The 23,066-nt window shown below is 32.7% G+C and overlaps 1 protein-coding gene and 1 long non-coding RNA gene across 5 annotated transcripts in view; one reads left to right on the forward strand and one right to left on the reverse strand.

The window, feature by feature from the left end:
• The window catches only part of LOC127698662 (monocarboxylate transporter 12-like), a 29,087-nt gene extending 14,469 nt beyond the window's left edge, over positions 1-14,618 (reverse strand). Inside the window, exon 1 of one of the 3 annotated variants that reach the window (XM_052202255.1) lies at positions 14,576-14,618. The gene's annotated coding sequence lies outside the window, so the exon portion shown is untranslated. Of the gene's footprint in view, positions 1-13,738; positions 13,798-14,575 lie in introns of those variants that run through there. The other 2 variants (XM_052202257.1, XM_052202256.1) reach the window with 2 other exon arrangements.
• LOC127698710 (uncharacterized) lies at positions 4,701-11,119 on the forward strand. 2 transcript variants are annotated; one of them, XR_007980935.1, is made up of 3 exons: positions 4,701-4,946; positions 8,701-8,787; positions 10,128-11,119. It is a non-coding gene; the product is annotated as an uncharacterized LOC127698710 (long non-coding RNA). The 2 variants fall into 2 exon arrangements; XR_007980936.1 differs by having other exon boundaries at positions 4,701-4,818.
• Positions 14,619-23,066: the final 8,448 nt, after the last annotated feature.

Consider the following 23,066-nt stretch of genomic DNA (forward strand, 5'->3'; position numbering starts at 1 on the left):
CCGACAGCGTTAAAGTTGGTCAGGATCTTGGGAAAGGGGGGGGGGGTCTTCTTTTTCTGTGTTCTTTATTTTTTTTAGCTATATTTCTACAAACTTACACTTTTTGATCATTACTCTCTTTCCTCGTATTTTAGCATTTCATTGTTCTTTAATCTTTATTGTTTGCCCGTTAATCTCTATTCTGTTAACCCCCATCCATACCCTCTTATGTGGACTTAAGCTTTCGGTAGTTTATTTTATCCTATTTCTGTCTATGTGAATGTAAATACTTTATTTATCACAAAACAAAAACTTACTAAATATTTTTTTATGAAGTCCTCACCAGTTGCGGATCCAAAAAATGTCATAAGGAGGCACTTACTGTCATGCATAAAGAGGGGGCCCGCTTCAGTGATTCACTAAATAATCAACCAATTTTTTCCAAAAAAGGGACGGGCCCCCATGTCCTCACCTTAATCCACCTCTACCCCTTCCTACTTCGTATCATTGAATTCAGATTCAAGATCTCTCTGATTAAAGTAAGTAAGTAAGTCACATTTGCTTATATCAGGTTTTTGAATTGAACTGGCGGATAGTTGTTTCATTACCAATCATACCACATCTCCTTATTTTTTATATATACGAAAGCTTTATTCCAATTTTTAGGTGTATTGATGAATGTATAAAGATGCAGCAACTGTGTAGATACATTTTAACATACAGCACAAGAGATGCAGATTATATAAAACTTATAAGTCGAAGACATACTGACAACGCCATGGCAAAAACTTAAAAACGACCAAATGACGTACAACAGTCTATAAAACTTAACTATAGCATACAAAACGCAAACATTTAAAACACATAAGAAGCACCCAGACAGTCAAATAGAAATTTAAAGAATAAATAATTTGTAAAGATTTTCAACTAGGCCTACAGCTATATTTTCTTATCATCTAACAGTAAACATAGTTTCTGGTACTATGTGATAAGTCATTTTTTCATGCAGACCCAGTTTCATTGATACCTTGAACTTAAAGTGGTTTTATGCATATCAGCCCAGATTGTGTGTGTAATTTTATTAAACAATTCAACAATACACGTTCTAAACAGGTTAAATTCAATTTACAAATTTACAAATTCAGATCTACTGGCATTCAACACCCAATTACTTACTTGCTGTATATTGTCAATCCCTCAACATCGTGAATACGCCATGCGAGGTGTTGGCTATGTTTGATACAGGGTGGCGGCTTCGAAGCGTAGAAAAAAATCCAGGTAAATGAAAGTGTAAAATTTTGTTGTTGAAAATTTTAAGTACTAAATTCCTAAATTTGTACTTAACTCCGTTCTACGGGTAACATGGTTGTTTGATATGAAAATAGGATAAAAAGCATCCCGAAAAATTATCACATTATAAGTATTCGTAAATGGATATGAAAAAACTTAACAAGGAATAAGTATCGGTAAACGGACAGAAAGTCGCAGTACAAAAGTTTAAATTAATTATTTTACAATTGTTTAAATATATGAGAGAAAGTTCTTGACGAATTGACTTTATTTATAGATGGTTTTTAGTTGAGGAAATGATTAATTCGCTTTCAAATAGTTTTTTTTTATCATTAACTTATAAAAAGGAGACATTTTTGACAGCATGAAGCCAGTTAATTACCAAACCACTTTGGCAGATTGTTTTCTTAACAATCATTGTTCAATATTAATATTCAAAAATAAATTTTGTTTACAAGTCCGTTTCCTTTTAAAAATGTTTCAGAAAAATACTGAAACGTTTTTAAAATTAAGTTTATTCAAAGAAAAAAATATCCCAAAACTAAATCGTGACTCAAAATTTCCTAATGAAATTGTTAGATTCCGAATATTTAGGAGAAGATTGTATATGTACTTTATGTAATGGTGGTGATATTGGAGACGCGATTCATTATATTATAGCAAGAATTTGTACAAATCCTTGATTATAGAATGTTCGGCAATAGACGAAAGTAGACAAACCCTATTTAAACGGGGTTTTGATCTCCAAGGACCCCACATTTTACATCGAATAAGATCTATATTTTTTAACGTTTTCAAATGAAATAACTTGAATTGAAAATTTCCCGACTATGTGAAGATTTCTTATATTTCTAAATGGCTTCAATTATTACAAACAAAACGAAAAAAATAACTTTTTTTTGTAAAAACAATAATCATGTATTATTATAATTTTTCCAAGGAAACGCTTTCTTTTTTTTTTTTTTTTTTGCAAAGTTTACTTGTATGTGTTTATAACCATCACCAATCAGTCCTAATTATTAATGATCAAACGACCTAATCAAAATGATGATTGGTATTGAATATGATCATCGGTTATGCATGACGTATCCCAAATAACTTCTTTAATGTTGGTTTGATTTTATCAAAACCAAAATTATAAGATCAATAAACAGCATGCGCCATGAGCGCATGATACGCCCGTCGTCTTGTGTGTGAATTTTTATGCAATAAGCATAAATAGTTTCTGACATACGGCGTGACATGCGAAAACCACTTTTTTTTACAAAAAACTCAATATCTCTAAAATAAAACAACGCTCACTAAAACCAGAAGTCCATTACTAGACGTAAAACATATATACATGTCCTGAGTGACTTTTTATGTCCTGTCTGCACTCAGGAGATCCTGAGCGATTTTTAGACGTACCGTTAATTTATAGGCATATATTTGAAGCTGTTCTTAATTATGTACATTATCTATAGGTATACATGTATCAGACAAAAAACTTTCCAAAGAACTTAGTTCTAGTTATCTTAGGTCCTAGTCACAGGCACTTGTCTCAGAAAAAAAATGTCCTATATACTTTTAATGTTATATTAAGGTATATAGGAAACAAAATTCTGAGACAAGTGCCTGTGGTCCTAGTGTGAAATAAATCCACTGGGAATTGGCCATTTTGAACACAACTATATACACGTTTTCTCAAGGGTTTGTACATGTAAAGTGAAATTATGTTTACTAAATGCGTAGTTACATAAGTTTATTTGCTACTTTTTTCTTCTTTATTTTATATAAATGATTTTTTTTTTGAATTTTAACATTTTTTTCTACGAAAAATTTGTAGTGTTGCAATAGGGAATGGACACAGATACTTCACTACATGCATTTAACGAAAGAAATTTTGTGTAATGTCATCAATCTGTATTACACATAGACAGGATGTTATCTAGATAACTATGGTATTTCTAATACGTTATACACACCCCAGGGTACACGCACTGTCGTAATGGAAAATAACTGCATGCTTTAATTACCTGTAATCAGCCATGTAACAAATCAGTTGACTGACCATGTCATTACAGTTTAAAAAGTTTTTCCTCAGATCAAAACGGAATATTCATTTTAACTTTAAAATTTAAAACTTTTAAAGTATACTTTGACATAATTATGAAGTAAAAGAATTTAACAATTGACTAATCGGATTTTTCCAAAGATTAAGATACAATTATATTTATTATTCTGGGACTGACAGATATATCACAGGCACTTGTCTCAGAATTTTATTTCCTATATACCTTTATTAAAGTATATAGGATTTTTTTCTGAGACAAGTGCCTGTGAGACATAAACATGCATAAGTCCCAGACATATATAATTGTAAATCAAAATGATTTACCTAATTACTGGGAAATAATATAATGTTTCAGCTATGTTGATGTCACAAATACACATGAATTATTTGATGATGCATGCTGGAATTTCTTATCTAAATGCATGACGGTGACCACAGACATATATATATATATATATATATATATATACATTTACTGATTCTATAATTTCTTGAAAAAAAAAATCAGGAGGGGAGTCAGAGGGAAGTGAAACAAACATTTTAAGCTTTTATTAAAAATTGTTGGGAAGACAATAAAATACGACACTGAGTTTAAAAAAAAAAGTTTATGATTGGTCTTGGTTTTTTTTTTAATAAAGATGCCCCCTTTTTAGCCACACCGACGAATGGAGAATTCCAAATAGGGTCACAAGGTCACATTTTAAAACTTTTTCAGTCGCCCAGTCTCAAAAAGCAATTTTGACAGGCATTGTTTTTAGTCGAATTATATTTTTGCAGGTCAGGTTGCAAAGTGGCAGGTCGGATTTGACTATGTTGACAACGGTCCTAAAAAATATTTGATAGGGGGTGTCGCTGGGGTTCTGTTACCCCACCCTTTTCATATAATTTAGATCTTAAAAATGTATACCTTTTCATATATTGCGTGGGTAAAATTGTAACCTTTTCCCATATTGATTGGGTTTCGTGGGGTGTGTTGGAAAAGTGGAATATTTAAGGCTAAGATTCTGTGTGTAATGTTTACTTACGGCGAGACTTTCGGCTGTGAAAAAAATGACAGGGCTTTTCATATACAAGTAATTGGAACTTTATCGACCTTATCATATATTTCTGATAGTTTTCCCCTGCACCTATTCCCATATTTTCAAGCAGGAAAAAGTGACCTATTCCAGCGGCACGTCCTATCATCTTGTATATAGGAAGTGCCCCCCCCCCCCCCCCTCGAGTAAAATACACAAATGTATAATACCTTAATTCAGGAGCACAGTCTCTCTTTACCGTAAATAACTTCGAGATTAATATGTAAGTTTACTTTGCTAATCGATGTTCTTGAATTCAGATTTATATTTATTTGTGAGACCCCCGTCACTATTTATATTCACTCAAAGAAAAGGGGTTCTCCGTTACTGGGAAAATCTTATCTGATTCAGGATCAATTTATCGGTTACACTCCCCTATCACCAGTGATTCTTTGTTGTAAGCTGACATTCTGAAAAAAGGTATACTGTTGACTATCAATTTGCACGATTAGTTACAGATGTCGACTCGGACTACTGCAAAAGACAATAATTCAGTTCACTGATTTAGATTGAATAGTGGTTCGGTTAATCCCCTCTTCCCCAAACAAGTAAGAATTAGGTTACATCTTTTGGTAGTCCAAATAATTATGACGTCTTGCAAGGCTATTTTAAATTTTTTTTCTATCTATCTATCTTCATATTTCCGCACTCAGTCACAACTTTGACTATTACGTGCCCAGAAAAAAGTTAAAATAGCCTTGCAAGACGTCATAATTATTTGGACTAATCTTTTGGCAAATATGGTCTTACCACAGGGTTTGTTACAATTTACCGGGTTTTCTATCCTTACGAATCCTGAAAAACTAAACAGGCCAGGTGATAAAAAATCTGTCTCCCCTTTTTATCCCACCAGAATATCAAAAGGTTGTCTCCTTACACCTACATGACAAACATATATTCAAATATGGTATCATGACAATGTGACGGCTCTTCAACAGAAACTAAAGACGTAGAAGTTAACAACTATATAGGTCACCGTACAGATTTCAACAATGGGCTAAAAAGGCAAACTGCATAATAAGCTACAAAAGGCCAAAATAGATGGACAATATCTGACAAGGGTAGAAATGTCCAGAATGTTGAAAAAAAAATCTACTGTCCATTTTAGATCTTGGGTAAACTCCTTATATTATACTGCCTGGTCTGGTGGTAGCGTGTTCACCTCAAGTGCAGAAGGTTGTTTATTTTGAACCCAACCGGGTAAAACCAAAGACTTTAAAGTTGGTATTTGCTGCTTCTCCCTTAAGCACGCTGTATTATTAAGGTGTAAGAGCAAATACTGGTTTGTTCAGAGTCAGAATAATGTGTCAAGGTAAGGTGACATGTCTCTCAGAGAACTAGTGTAAGAGATAAATTAGTCCTGGTAAAAATAATGAAAATTGTCTGGTCAGACAAATATAACTAGTATTAAAAGTCAATGGATACAGAATTTACTAGTATATTTAGTCCGATGTCAGTAATTTATGTCCCCAGACTAATTTTCCTAGTCCATGACATCACTATTCCGAGGTAAAAATGTCCAGTTTTTCTAATACTGTATGCATCATGTCAAGTATATTTGGTGTATGAAAATTTTGAAGGATGTATGTTTGTCTGGCATGTTTTATTCAACCTTGACCTCATTTTTATGGTTCATTGCTCAATGTTATTTTTTTTGTTTGTTTTTTGGTCACTTTTTCTATTTCCTTATTTTCAAATTAGCAATAGGTCAACTATATTTGGTGTATGGAATGATTGTAAGGTGCATATGTCTGACAGAAGTTTCATCTTACCTTGACTTTATTTTCATAGTACATTGGACAATGTTTAGTTTTTGTGGTTTGATCTATTTTTCGGATACTGTTAGCAATAAGGCCCCTATATTTGGTGAATGGAATGATTGTAAGATGCACATGTCTGTCTGGCATGTTTTATATGACCTTGACCTCATTTTCATGGTTCATTGGTCATTGAAAAGTTTGCATTGTTTTGTCAGTTTATCATATGCTTTAAGCAACAGGTAAATTATATTTGGTGGATGTAACGATTGTAAGGTATGCATGTCTGTCTGGCAGATTCATATAACCATGACCGCATTTTATGGTTCTTTGGTCAATGCTAAGTTTTCTTGGTTTTTCATTTTATCAGATATTATAAGCATATGTCTACTTGTTGGTGTATGGAATGACTGCAAGGTGTCATATAAAAATAACAAGATGTCTGTCTGCCAAGGTTAATATTGCTGTGACCTCATTTTCATAGAATATTGATAATATTAAACAGCAAAAATGATGAGCAAGACAAGATATACAAATGATCCAAAATTGTCAGTTGCCTACTAGTTATACGACCGCAAAAATAAAAAAATTTTTGGTCGTATATTGGTATGACGTTGGCGTTGTCGTCGTCGTCGTTGTCGTCGTCGTCTGGTGTCGTCCGGCGTCTTCCGAAGACACATTGGTTTTCGCACTCTAACTTTAGTTTAAGTGAATGGATCTCCATGAAATTTTACCATAAGGTTCTATACCACGAAAGGAAGATTGGGGGTTATGGTACCAACAGTTAAGGAATTAGGGGCCAAAAAGGGGCCAAAAATAATCATTTTTGTAACTTCCAGACAATAACTTGTGTGTAAGTGTATGGATCTCTCTGACATTGTACCACAAGGTTCCATATCACAAAGGGAATGCTCGGATTGATTTTGGGGGTAATTGCCTCAAAATTTTAGGAATTAGGGGCCAAAAAAGGGGCAAAAAACAAGCATTTTTCTAGTTTCATGACAATAACTTGTGTATAAGTGTTTGGATATTTCTGAAATTGTACTACAAGGTTCCATATCACAAAGGGAAAGCTGGAATTGAGTTTGGGGGTAATTGCCCTAAACGTTTAGGAATATATAGGGGGCCAAAAAGGGGCCAAAAATAAGCATTTCTAGTTTCCAGACAATAACTTGTGTTCAAGTGTATGGATCTCTCTGAAATTGTACTGCAAGGTACTATACCACAAAGGGAAGGCTGGGATTGAGTTTGGGGGTGATGAATCATAAGGGGGTTCAAAAAATTGGGGGGGGGGATTTTTTTTCTTTCTTTTTTTCCTTTTTTTTTTCTTTTAAAATTTTCCATTTTAAGTTGGTTATTTCTGATTTATATTTAAAATCAAATAATAATGATATGGTATATAATAAGTATTGTGCAATAGCAAGAAATTTTCAATTGCACAGTATTGCACAATAGCAAGAAATCTTCAGTTGCACAGTATTGCGCAATAGCAAGAAATCTTCAATTGCACAGTATTGCGCAATAACAAGAAATATCCAATAGCACAATATTGTGCAATAGCAAGAAATTGTCAATTGTACAGTATTGCGCAATAGCAAGAAATATTCAATTGCACAGTATTGTGCAAAAGAAGATACTTCCTATAAATTGCTTATTTCTTGATCAATTTCAATGGGGTTTTATTCTTGAATTCTTGGGGTTCTTTAATATGCTGAATCTAACCGTGTATTAAGTTTTTGGATTTTGGGCCCTGATTTTAAATTGGTCCACATTGAGGTCCAAAGGGTCCAAAATTCAACTTTGTTTGATTTCGTCAAAAATTGAATTATTGGGGTTCTTTGATATGCCGAATCTAACCGTGTATTTAGATTCTTAATTTTTGGTTCCGTTTTGAAATTGGTCTACATTAAGGTCCAAAGGGTCCAAAATTAAACTTAGTTTGATTTTAACAAAAATTGAATTTTTAGGGTTCTTTGATAAGCTGAATCTAAACATGTATTTAGATTTTTGATTATGGGCCCAGTTTTCAAGTTGGTCCAAATCGGGGTCCAAAATTAAACTTTGTTTGATTTCAACAAAAATTGAATATATGGGGTTCTTTGATATGCTGAATCTAACCATGTATTTAGATTTTTGATTTTTGGGCCCCGTTATCAACTTTGTCCACATTGAGGTCAAAAGGGTCCAAAATTAAACTTTGTTTGATTTCATCAAAAATTGAATTCTTGGGGTTCTTTGATATGCTGAATCTAACCATGTATTTAGATTTTGGATATTGGACCATAATAGGTGAATGTCCAATTTAAAATTTTTAAGTTCTAAGACCACATTCATTCTGTGTCAGAAACCTATGCTGTGTCAAATATTTAATCACAATCCAAATTCAGAGCTGTATCAAGCTTGAATGTTGTGTCCATACTTGCCCCAGCTGTTCAGGGTTCGACCTCTGCGGTCGTATCAAGCTGCGCCCTGCGGAGCATTTTATACTAATTATGTGATAGTAGTTATTGTCATTAAATGATAATGTTTACCCTTTTATGTGTAGGGCAAGGACATTAAAGATAAAGGGAAACTATAAACAAAAGAAATTATCAACAAAAATAGATTTACAGACGTCAACAAAGCCTAAATGGTAAGTCCACTTCTATAAAAGTTATTGCCCTTGAATAATGATTATTATGAAAATAAGATGTGGTATGATAAATAAGAAAACTATCCACCAGAGTTCAATTAAGTGGATGTATTAAAGCAATGCAATTAGTTATTAGAGGCCAATGATGACCTGTAAATAATGAAAAAACCCATACCCTATACATGATATAGTCATCTATAAAAGACACCACAAACAAAATTTGGAACAAAACATCAATTCAAACTTCAAATATACCAGACTAATTTATAAAAAAAAACAAGTTATGAAAAAACAAATATGACGGACTTGAACCAACATCAACCAATGAACTATGAACAGGCTCCTGATTTTGGACAGGCAAAATATGGCAGGGTTGATATAAAGATAAGAAGCGGTATGATTGCCAATGAGACTTTTCTCCAATAGAGATCAAATGACATTAAATTTAACAAAATTTGTTCACTGTACAATGAGCAAACCCTATACTGCATAGTAATCTATAAAAGGCCATGAAATAACAAATGTAAAACAATTTAAAAAGGGCATGGTGTCTATCCATGCTAAACATGCTTGGGGGAAACACCACAAAGGCGAAAGCTAAGTGCCTGATTTTTGCACAAAACAAAAAATAAAAAACAAATATGATATATAGCAACAATTGACAACCACTGAATAACAGGCCCCTGACTTGGGACAGCCACTTACAAAATGTGGCATGGTTTAACATGTTTGCTGGCGCCAAATCCTCCTCTAATTAAGGACAGTGGTGTAAGTGTCAGTTCATTTAAATATAAAAACTATAAAATCAGTTGAAAAGGGCTATTTTCTGCTCTTTGGTCAGGTTATTTTGATACATTCCCGTTTTCATTTTCAATTTTATTAACTCATTAGAATGCAACAAAGCAGAAAAACAGCTACCAAAAACACAGACCGGATGTGGCTGGAAATTTATTCTTTCCCTTTAACAAAAAAGACTCAACATACAGATCCATTAGTACTGACAGTTACTGACAGCTAATTCAAAGCAAATATCAACTAATAAAATAAACATTTTGTGAGCACCCAACCCACCCCTAACCTGGGACAGTGGTTTTAATAACAGCAAAACATTTGAACAAACTGTAAACATTTGTTGCAATTGGCTTAACTCAAAAGACTGCAACAAGGCACAAAAAACAACTAATATGAAAACCATAGACACAAAGCACTGAAATAAGAGTTCTTACAATTTTAAATATTCAAATGAAAGTTTTATCAAAATGTACATAAACATGATAAAATAGCCATTTTATTGCTGTATTTCTCTTCATTTATAATTTTTGAGTTTTGTGTATTTGTAGGTCAGACATCTTGGTTTTCATGATCATCATTCAACAAGTCAATACTGAACAGAAAACTTAAAGTTGATATTTTTCTACATAGTGTGACTTTTTTTATTAATTTGAAATGGAATGTGTTTTTTCCTACATAAGAAAGAGGAAATTTCATCATAATGACAATAAACAAAAAGGCGTCATATCATCATGATCATAGATGCACAAGAACTTAATCATGTAAATGCAACAACGTAATTATCAATTGAAAGAAGGGAGGAATGAAAAAATATATTAGTATTTTGTTGTCCAATTGAACTTGCTTTGTCCACTCATTTAAATCGCTCCATCCAATAAAGATGTACGGTGGAAGATTTTTGAAGAACAGATTGCAAAAGAGGTTTTGTCTTAGAATTGTAGGAATATTCTAGTGGATGAAATAATTTATTTACTTGACTCTTATATAGTGGACTGAATAATTGTACATAGCAAGCTGAAACAAGAAAAACTAAAACTTAACAGGAAAAGTGTTTATTTTATAAATTTGCAAATATAAACGTAATATTATGAACACCACAAAGGTATAAGATTCAAATCGTTTGCATATTCATGTATTGCAATGGAACTATAACAAAGAAAACTTTTAACTCATGAAAAGAGTAAACTATTAACTGTGCTTTGTCAATTTATTCAGTCAGAATATGAAATATTTTTTTCAGTTCTATTTTTCATAATAAAACAAACAAGACAAAGATTTCAAATCAATATTTTTTTCTTTTATTAAGACATGTCATCATTTTATTTCAGTTAAAGGATTTTATTTTTTGACTTTAAATAGTATTATACTTTCCAAAATAATAATAATCTTTATTGTCATATAAACAAATTAAAAACATGTTTGTGACAAAATGAAAAAAACCAAAATACACTCATACATGTCATATATATATTATAAACTTTTTACTACCAAACAGAATTCATTGTAACATACACATTACTGTATATTTATAATTTGAATTCCATAGGATTTCATTTTGTCCCATGGGATATTAAAAATCCCATGGGATAATTATAGTCCCATGGGACAAACAAAATCCCATGGGACTATAATTATCCCATGGGACTACAATTATCCCATGGGACCCAAAAAAATCCTATGGGATTTAACCAAAATCCCATGGGATAATGGTCAATCCCATGGGATTTGCCTTATCCCATGGGATATTGAAAATCCCATGTTTTTCTAAATCAAATTACAGATTATATATAATAATAACAGTAGAAAAGCAATGAAATTATTGAATCCCATGTAATTCCGCACATTTTGCTTATATATACGACATTGTAGGTCTAAGGAGAGGCGGCGGCGGATTTGCAAATGAGTGTTTTGCAAATTAAAAGTGTCCAGTGTTATTATATTAATATTTGTACAACAGTTATATATATAGCATATCATCTTAATAACTCTACCGGCAAATTTTCATCCATTTATACCATCATTGTATATTATAATGATAGTGCAGTGCAGGTGCATGGTGGACACTCTTCTGTAATAATTCGTTTTTCTAAAAGGTTTGATTTGATTAGGCATTCATATTTCTCCCGCTAATGAATATGTATTGATGAAATTGATATATAACAAGCGATAAGAGATATTCATCCGCAAACACAATTTTTCGGTTCGTGTGCATAGATATTAATGATTTTTTACTTATATCTGGGACTATTATACTAACAGTATAATAGTCCCAGCTTATATATAACAAAACATTTTCATGTTATTTCTTTATGTTCTTAAAAAATATTTTCATGAGTATTCATTGAAGAAATGAATTTATAACAAGCGATAAGGAATGTTATTTTCACTCGATAATATCCGCGTATTTATACGAAATACGTTCGGTTATCAGTCAAAAACGCAAGTCACGTGGGTAGAAATGTCTTCCGCAACATAACACCGGAATGCCCTCAAGGTCATCCGCTGTAAAAATAGTAATAGGTAAGAATATAGAGCACGCAAATGATTTTTTTGAAATAAAAAATCCCAAAAGAACTTATAACTCCTGGCTTTGAGCAGAGACAATTAAACGCAACGGGTTTACAATCTCTACTCTCTTGAATACAAAGAGCAGAGAACTACACAAGTTCTAAAGTATGAAGGTAATACACTGATCTAATCTTAGTCAAGAAAGTTGTTTGAATGACTGGACTTTTACAAATGAAATCGATCGTGAGTTGATAGGTAATAACGATTTTAGGAGCAGAGAGTTGTAAAATATGGGAATGATTCTAAAGGGCGACTTTTGATTACTTAGTTGGCGAGCTGCAAGAGTAATGCCATTTTTTTTTTGTCAATTTGAGTTGATAGGGCAATGTTGATTTTAGGGGATTAGGTATAAGGCATCATTGTTATTATTAGAGAACATTTTGAAATAGAGTAGTGGTTTTTAGGGATGAAGAGTTGCAGCAATTGCTGTTTTTTGAGTAGCTTGTTGTTGTCTAGGTTTATAATTTTGTTTTTATAAGTGGCGAACGTCAGAGTTCGATAGGTTAAGCAAGGTTGTTAATAGATAGTGTTATGGTTTTTGTTTTAATAATTTGTTAGTGATCAGATGGGTGGATGATGGTTCATTATATGTGTTTAGTTTTATTTGGTACTGCTTTTTTTACCACTTGTATAAATAGTTATATGCTTTGAGAAAGCTTGCTTTATATTATTTTACTACAGAAAGATAATGTTCTTGCCAAATAATAAGATAATGACATTACATGTATATATATAATGCATGTTTTGTTTGTTATCATTATTACTCACTATCGTAGATATGATTTATTTTTAACCACAAGAACATCAAGGTTAGCTAAGTTATAACAAAGAAAAAATGTTCCACGTGCGCATATGCTAAGGCTACATATTATTCATGACAGAAACAGCGGGTTTTGCTTTTCATATATTATCGCTTTAGACCCATCCTACATGTATTATTGTCTAATTTAGCGTACATGACAAGCAATTGTCTCATTTTAAACTGAAAATGTCAAGGCAGTACATAGGAGTGTATATTCATGAACAAATACATACATAATCGATTGTTTGAAAATCTATTTAAGTCAGTTAATATTAAATGTCAAAATTGAGAACAGTGCATATATGTTAAAAGGGGAGGCGGGAAGTATAAAAATTGAAACGGGGGTATCGAAGCGAAAGTGTAAAGTCAATCAAAACATTGAAACACTTCGTTCAATACTGAGAAGACAATTAACACGGAACTTAAACAAAGAATTTATATCTATATATCTATCTATATACAAATGAAGTTAAACGACAAAACACTTACAACTGATCATATCTAATTATAACTTTATGTAACAAGAGTAGCATATATTACTGTTGTTGCTCCATTTGAAATAATTCCAAGTATTCAAACACACAAAGAAAGAAATATCGTCACTAGAGAGATACAAGATATCATAAGGATACCTTACAACAAATACTATGTTACTTAGCAAAACACAGTGCAATACTCTATCAATAATAAAAGAATACATTCGGTAAATCGAATATATTGGCTAAACCTGAATGTATGCACCTACTATTATCATCAATAAATTCAATAATATACTAATCAAACACATACAAATACCTTATAATGTCGTTGACCTGTGACACCGGAAGAACACTTTCTACATTCTAATATGTCATATTTCTATTCTTAATTAAAATTGTTTTCATTAGGTACCGTAGCTGTGATTTTTTTTCTAGGTTGTAAATATTTCGTTAAGATAAACTGTTTATATTATGAAATGATTTCAGATACATCTTTACATAATCGATCGATGGAGAATGTTGATAATCAAAATCAATAGTATACCGAAGACATATATAATACCATTGGTCTCCGATGATATGCTTTTTTGAAATATGGCGTGAATGTGTGAATGAATTTTCGCTTTTACATTGTTTTGTTATTTTTCATACAATATTAAGGATATTTGGTATGGTATCGAATGAGATATCTACCAAAAAGAGACTAAAAGGACGAGGATGATCGAAACAATTATATATGGAATTACTGTACAAACTTCAACAATGAGCAAAACCCATACCTTATACCAAGCTATAAAAGATCCCGTCATGATAAAATATAAACAATTCAAAAGAGAAAACCTATGGCCTGATTTATGCTAAAATAGCAAACGATAGACAAATAAGACAGATAGCTGCAAACGACAATTACTGCATTACAGTCTCCTGACTTTGAGATATAAAAAATGTTGCGGGGTTATAAACATGTTCGTGAGCGATCAACCCAACCTAACATGGGACAGCATATCCATTAGTTTGCTAATTAGATAAATTATGTGTCACAAATTCCTTGTGAACTCATCTGACTTTCTTCAAGGAACAAAAACTGTGGATCTCAAGACTTAAAAATTTTATTTTAACCTTTGTTAACATTTAAATATATTCTTACCTTAAACGAAGACAGTTCTCTAAAACGTCATTCTTTAATACCTTCGTAGCCAAGATTTAAATCATTTAATCTATAAAACGACTTCAAAACATAAAGGTTGATCAACTTTAAGTTAACAGAACAAAGATCACCGGTTAAAGGTTACATACAATATCATTAAAAAGAGGTAAGGACTAGTTCCTAGGCATCAGCATCACTCACATTGTCGAAATTTAAAGTTTCCAAACCCAACTGGAATATGAATATGAAAGAGTTTATACAATATACTTAGAATGTTTTTTCAACAATTAAGCATGGTTGTCATGAAATAAAAAAATATATTGAACGCTTCATGTTGCTGTTGAAGGCATTGTGATAAAATTTTTTACATGTTTTTGTAATATTTTGAATTGACGGACGTCAATAAACAAAATGAATTGATTTGAATCCGAAAAACTATATAACGCTTTACTACCAACAGAATTATGGTTTTGGTAAAGAATGTCCTTCTTGTACATTTTATTCATAAATACTAGTACGCACAATTCGGCAATATCTGACAATATTGCTTTCTTCAGGCGGTTTTAATTTTGTTATCCGTGAAGAAATACGCCAAAAAACAATTGTAAGAATCTCAAAGAACACACTTGGATAATTTAAGTAAAAAATGAATTTCTTTTGATAAGGGTGGTGTGAAATAAATTAAAGAAAATTGGACCTACCTCTTTGATTCAAGCATAAATTGATAAAACAAAGTTGACCTTTGGAATGACATATGGCCTTTTTTTTCTCGAACACTCATGAAATGTATGGAAATTATTGTCTGTACATAATAGTTGTCTAATTTCGCTTGAACTTTAAAATGGAGGATCTGTTTTGCTGATGTTGATAACCTTAACAGAATAGGTCATTTTCCTTTGCACATGACATTGAAGGAAAAAAATAATACATCCCCACCCCTTGTCATGATTACCAACTTCCTGTCAATAAATGCGATACACACTTCAATCATAAGTAGGTTTTATTACATCAACACATCATAAGAAATAAACATACATCATTGTAGACGTTCTACATCTTTACATATGCAACCAAAGATATATAGATCCTCAATGTTTGAATGAACACGTTAAATCCGATGCCTCGTTTAGTGTGAATGTAAAACACTCTCTGATCCTACAGCTCTTTAAGAGGCCCGTAGCAGTTGCATGAAAAATAGCTGCTCCAATCAAACAAGCCAGATGGTTGTTATATAAAGTCTACTTTCATTTATCTCGATCGACCTACTTTTCACAGTCTACCTAGCATTGTTTAAATTGTTATTTGTTATCGTCTTGGATATCCTTTAAAAATTTGCAACTGGACGCTAAGAAAGCAATAATCAGCACATGTACATCATAGTTTCTTTTAACACCAAGGATCTTATTTTTAAAGCTTCCGTTAACTCACGGACCCTTTTACTTGATTGATTGATTAATTGGTGTTTAAGGTCACTTTCAGCACTAATTAGATTTAGCTATTTCATGGCGGTTAGTTTTATTTGTGAAGAAAGCCAGAGTGCCCGGAGAGAACCACCGACCTTCGGAAAGTAAGCTGACAATTCTTGTCAATTAAGAGTGGAGTCGAGCGCGCCTTCCACGTGCAGGGTTCGAACTCACAACTTCACACAAATTTAGAATTAATGTATTTTGAGGCAAAAACTAAGGTTTTATCATAAATTCTCTGAAAATAGGAAACCGGAAAATTCGTCAAAAATCTATTTCAAATTTAACAGACATGAAAGTTTACAGAAATTGACAAAATTTCGTGACTAGAAATAACTATTTTGAGTCAAAATCTAAGATTTTTATCAAGAAATCTCCGAAAACAGGGAAAATGGAAAATTTGTCAAATGTAATGCAAATTAACCTTTTTTGTCTATTTTTTCAATATATATAAATACTGATTAAGTTAAAAAAATTGACCAAGTCTCATAACAAATAATACTTATTATATATATCTTGGTCATTATTGTTTATGTTTGTTCCATTAAATTTATGACATAACAAGTTTGAGTGGGATAGACAACCGATGAATCGATATATAACGAAAGTTCGCGAAAGAGTATCATTTCTCTAAAATGGGACTTGGGTACCTTGTGTTATATCTAGGTTTAGATGGGTTTTTTTCAGAGACAAGTGCCTGTGTTTAATGCTATAAAAACGGTGTTAGTCGTTCGAAGTCAATGAGACACGATGTTCAGAGGGGAACACAATGTTTTGTTCAATGTCACTTGGGAAGTCTCAACCAATAAACTATTTAGCTATCAAAATTCCACTGTCATGCATCAAATAATACGTTCAAAACAACAAGCACGGTTCAGATACATACCAACCATACCTGGTCCGTAGCAATTCGGAAAACCAGGATAATTCAATGCGAAACTTTTTCTAAAATACACGGGTGCATTTGCAGTACGAATTATGCCTATGTATTTCGGTTTACCAGCGTATTATGACCAGGTTGTTTTACTGGTTTGATATGTTTGCCTTCTTCATACCAACACAATCTTATGTTGGTATCTGCCCTTTGTTAGTCTTATACGTTTTTTTTTATTTTGGTTCATTTATATGTTTCGGAGTTTAGTGTGACGTCCATTTTCGCTAAACTAGTATACATTTTTGTAGAGCGTCAATTTTATATTTTCTGTCTCTATTGTTAGTGGAAAATTTAGAGTAGGCTGGCGGTCGTATTCTGACGTTTTTCTCAGTTTGTGGAATCGGTGGGTTGCTGCCTCATTATGTATACTCCGAACCTCATTTTACCAAATTAAATTGAGCTGTAAAAACAGAAGATCTGTGTAACACATACACACCAAGAAGACCGAGTAAGTTACTGAATATTTAATCAACAAGATCCGTGTCTGCAAAAATTTGTCCGTAATGTTCCAACACAGCAACACGAATTATTGCTGATCCGTAATTCATTGGTCCATACAGAAACTGTGCACAGAATGCTGCGCCATCTCTCATTATGCTAAAAGTGGTGATAATCTATAAAAAAGCACATTTTTATTATAGTTCACATAGCGTAAAGTTCTGCCATATGAAATGTTTGAAAAAAAACCTCAATATCATTTCAGCAAGGTATGCATGCAATTTTCCTTGAAATATCTTCCGTATTAATAATAATTATTGATAGAATATATGAAAAAATGCCAGTATATCAAATAGCGTAAGCTGAGAATTTAAGAAGAACAGTTAAAATATAGCACAAAAACTTAACAAATTTCTATTTCACAAAAAATGAATATGAAATATGTAAATGTAAAAAGCAGAAAATGTAACATCAGTTATTACAGAAGAAAGAATATGAATAAATCGAGAGGTGGAATAAATGTAACAAACCAAAAGTTCACTAACAGTTCACTAAAAAAGACAAAGCAAATAAAATCGATGTATGTGGTATAGAAAGAAAGGTTAACAGACCGAGAGATTTTAAACCAGATATGAACGACAGGTACTACGAGCCCAAATTGTTTAGTGGCTTAGAATAATTGTTATTATGCATGCATATGATTTATGTATGAGATAAAAATACTGAAATCATGCCATGAAGAGGTGGAAACACATTCTCCTAAATGTATTTTAAACCGGGGCTATGTTTTATAAAAAGAGACGGAAGATAGCAATGGGACATTCAAAACTCGAAGGACAAACTTACAACGCCATGACAAAAACGAAAGACGTATACATAGAAAACTAAAACATGAACAACAAGAACCCCACTTAAAACTAGGGGTGATCTCGTGCTCCGGAAGGGAAAACATACCCTGCTTCACTAGAGAAACCCCGTCTTGTTAATTAGAAATTAAAGTAAATCAGAACCATCAATGCAGTATAAGATTGTATGTCCCTAAAGGAACATAACAACAACTTATGAATACTTAACGATGATGAAAACTTTGTGAAAGATTTCAGAAAAGTGATGAGTGTTGTCACCACCTTTCTGATAAACTAGCTCTTTTATATTTTATACGTGGGTTTTGAGTTTCTGTAGAATTTAATAAAAACCGAAAAATGAAATCAATAAACTTCATGATTAACTGCTCTAAGGAGACCCGGGAAGGCTCATACACTGTACCCTAATGAATTGTGAACTATATTTACCGAGGCAGCTGCCTCAGATGCCTCAATGGAAGCTACACCTCTGTGAAATCGCTTTGTCCTTCCGTCCGTGTATTCGAAATAAAGTATTTCCGGATTATTACTTGAGTATCCCTTGCTTAAATGGAATTTAAAGTAGACAGTTGGAAGACTGAAGGAGGGCGAAGCCTACAAATTTCTAGGTCAATAGGTCAAAGGTCATAGTCACTGTTACAATGAATGAATTTTTTGGGGAAAAAAAGATTTCCGGATGGTTACTTAGGTTTTCTTGCTTGATCGAAACGAAACTTATACAAATTGAAGATGTAAGGAAGGAGAAAAAGCCTACTTGTATTTACTATTGGTCAATAGGTGAAGGTGAAGGTCATTGTTAATTAAAATAGAAAAAAAGAAAAAATGATTTCAGGGCGGTAGCTTGAGTTCCCCTTGCTTGATAAGAACAAAACTTCTATAGATGGAAGATAGGGGGTAGGGATGAAGCCTATTTTGGGGTCAAGAGGTCAATAGTCAAGGTAAATGTAATTAAATATAGGAAAATTTTCCCGGATGGTAATTTGAGTCTACCTTGATTGATTGCAATAACATTTGTACAGGTGGATAATATAGTAAAGTTGAAGAAACCTATTGATTATATGGTCAATGGGTTCAATGTCACTGTTACGAAAAGTAGATTAGATTTTGAATCATAGCTTTAGTTTCATTTTTGGCTTATAATGAAACTTTTATGGATGGAAGATATAGAGAATGAGAAGAATCCTGTTGATGTTCAATCAAAAGGTCAAAGGTCAAGGTCACAGCCTTTTAAAATAGACTGAAAAAAGGAAAAACTAATTGCAATTTGTTGTATCTGGGTGGTGTAGTATTTTGAATTTTAAATGTGTGGTTAAGAGAGCACCAGTTTGCAGTGCAAGCTTTTCACTTGTTTTTTCTGTTTTTTTTTGTAATGATATATACTCTTTCAAAAATAAAACAAAAGCTCAATTGCACGGATTGCGCATAATGCTTTTTTAAACAACGCGGAATGTCCTGTAATGTATGAAAAAATGAAATAGGGAAAAAAGGGGGGAATCTTTTAAATAATTTAAACTTTCTGTGAATTTTCATAGTTCTTGGTTGAAAGCTACAGGTGAAGTAATTGAACTTTATTGGTACTTTCTTCGGAAAAGTTCCCAAGTCAGGAAAATGGGAAAAATATGCTCAAACAGGTGCACAACTTGAATATATGTACTGTCCATGTAATTTCAAGGATATGAGGTGAAATCGGTAGAAGTTGACTACACAAAATGTTTGCCGTCTTTCAAAAATTTCCTAAAACAATGATTAAGTTCTCAAGTCTAGAACAAATAAGAAAAATTCCAAAAAAAAAATTTCAAAATTCAAGTGCATAACTTAATACGCGTGCAATCTTTATTTGAAGTTCAAAGGTAATTGGATTGAAAATTGTAGGAGCTTATTACACAAATGTGTAACGAATTTTCCCCGCTGTCCGCCCGACATCAGCATATTAATAGCCGATTTTTCACTTTATGCAACAAATTTATCAGAACAGAAAGTAGTAGTCAAAAACACTCCGTATAACTGCAAATCTCAACCAGAAAATGACAGTAAGAAGAGAGGCCGGTGTGCCCATTCTCATGCGCGCATGCTATGCAATGTGTTTCATCAGGTACATTCGATAACAAAAGTTTGAAAGGCAAAAAAAAATATAATGTTGGTGAGCCCTAGAAACAAAAAGACTAAATCGAACGGCTAGACAGTTGCATACAAGGGCGTTTTAACATTCAAAAGATTTATCACCGTAAGAGAGACAACTCGGATTTCCTTAGAGTGCCAAATTATGTCTATTACGCTTGTGTGATTGTACAGAAATAGGTAATGAGCGAAGCAGACATGATACGTTTTAAACGGATTTAATGATGATTAATGAAGTACATACTAGACTTAGTATTCTAATGTAAGGATATGGTATTATATTGTGAATGGCATTTTGTAAGATGCTCTCCCTAGGAGACCTAGGAGGCTGCAATCCTAGTTTTGTAATATCATATTTTGAGCATTCTAATGAAAGCTTAGAGTAAATCAGTTGCTACTCTTATCTACGGTCATGTTATTTTAAAAATAATATTATTTCACTGTCATCCTCAGGTTGCAAGTTATCTCTGTGTAAAACCGTTGTTCATATCTAAATAATGATAAGATCTGAAAATGAGGCTTTTGGCAGTTTTTGTCATCTTGTATTCAATGCAAGACGCTTGAAGCCCTGAAGTAAATATTTAGAAAACAAAATTAAAATATATAAAATATCTGGAAGACTAAATAAGATGTTTTGTGACGATCTGAAGGATGATTTTTTTTACAGAGCTGTAGCCTAATACTTTTTTATTTAATAACTCAAGGGTCAGAAAAAGTGGCATTATCTTCTCCTTTCAGTCTCGTTGAAATCTCGTTCTGGAATTATTTCCAAAACATGTGATACAAGTGGAAAATATCAATGAATTTAAAAAATATTATAATCAAACTCAACTCTGTGAAAAAATTGTGTATTTACAATGAGTAGTTTTTGAGTAATAAAATTTTCAAGTTTTAGAACCAATCAAGTCAGTCTCATCAGCCAAAATGTTGAGAAAATGGGTGAGGGGTACAAGAAATGATTTTACCAGATACATGTACATCCCATATCATTTTTTTCTTTTCAAATTTCTAAGATATGTATTTTTTCAATCATTTATAACAAAGAAGTTGAAATAATATGCTTTTTGTTCTATAAAAAGAGAAATTTACAAAATTTACAACATGGTAAATTTGACACGAAAAAGCAACAAAATTTTATAAAACTTTCTTATATTAACACCTACCATATATTTTTTAAGTCAAATTTATTCAGATTAGTCCACTTCATCTTTAGTTAAAGTATGAAAAAAAGTTTAGTTGTGAAACTGTGATTTTTTTCATGATAATAGCCCAAAAGTGGGTAAAAATTGATGAAAAATGGAAAATCATCAAAATTGGGTACTTTCAAATGGCTGTAGCAAAAAAAGAAGTGCACCACCATATGATTTTTTCTTCACCAATTATTTTTTTACAGTCATATAAACCCAAAAATCAGGTTGAGAAAAAAAGTTTAATTCTAGAAATTTTTAGCTTCTCAGAGGTGTACATCCTTAAAAGCAACTGAGGTATCACAGAAAATCATAGTTATCGACCGAAATAGAGCGTTCGAATACAATGAACAAGCATACAATATGTTTACTTACATTTAATGACCATTTTATATACCATTGTGAGCTTATGATGGCGAGTAAATGAATCTTTAGTACCGCAGAAGGTTTTTCTTATTTAACCGGGTCTCAGTCGACTCTTAAGTTGGGCTTGATTTTTTGATATGTCACCCTGAGTAAACTTAAACGATTCTAAAATTTCTGAACTTTTTATAAATAACTTTCAGGTCCAGTTTCATACACATTTAGTCAATGATACACTTATTCAAAGTCCTAAGTCGACGGTTTTTTCTTTCAACAAAATCGATAATACTCGCATCAACATCACCATTGAGGTGTCGGTGGATATGAAGAAGTGATAGATTAGAAAGTCTCTCGTCTCCCATTGTCGATTTAATGCAGGACTTCACGCGTCGCATCGCGCTGAAGGATCTTTCACTGGTTGCCGATGAAACGGGTATTGTCAATAATATCCAAATAATCCTATGCACCGAAAGGGTAAAAATCGGCGTTCGTGACATTAAGGACACCAAGAAGTCTATCTGGCCTGTTGTCTTCAATTCGCCAACGGGCTTTCCATCGAGCGACCTCATCGTCAAATTCTCTTTTTCCACCTAAACTCCGAACGGTAAATGTTGAAGATTTTGTCCGCTATTTCAGGAGTCAAGTTCCCTAACTTGGCTAGAATGAAGTAATTAAGACGCAAAGAAACGTTCCTCGTTGCTGATTAAGCGCTTTGTAATTTCAGTAACCAAGTGGTCGGGAAATACTAAGTACAACGAAACTCAGTCTCCAATAGTCTGACGGGTCACAAATTGGGTGATTAGCTCTGTGTCGTTGACGTCCATCGATACGAGGAACGGATGGCTGAATGTCGTGTTCTGCTGCCATATCTGTTGCTCTTGCAAACAAAGACTCCCAAACTGTATCATCACCTCTTTCACCCGAAAGCCTTTAAATAACAATTTTAGCTTCTGTCAAAGCTCAGTCTATCAAATCAAAATCGGGTTTCTGTAAATAATTTGTCAAGGCGACTGTTGAGCTTAATATGTGTTCTGCAAAAACAAGACTTATGATAAATTCGAATCGAAGAATCTATACTCTGTGCTGATTTTGTCGTCATTGTCGACTTTCAGGGAATTCAGGACA

This window comes from Mytilus californianus, unplaced genomic scaffold (assembly GCF_021869535.1).
Source record: "Mytilus californianus isolate M0D057914Y unplaced genomic scaffold, xbMytCali1.0.p SCAF_4, whole genome shotgun sequence".
Taxonomy (NCBI): Eukaryota; Metazoa; Mollusca; class Bivalvia; order Mytilida; family Mytilidae; genus Mytilus; species Mytilus californianus.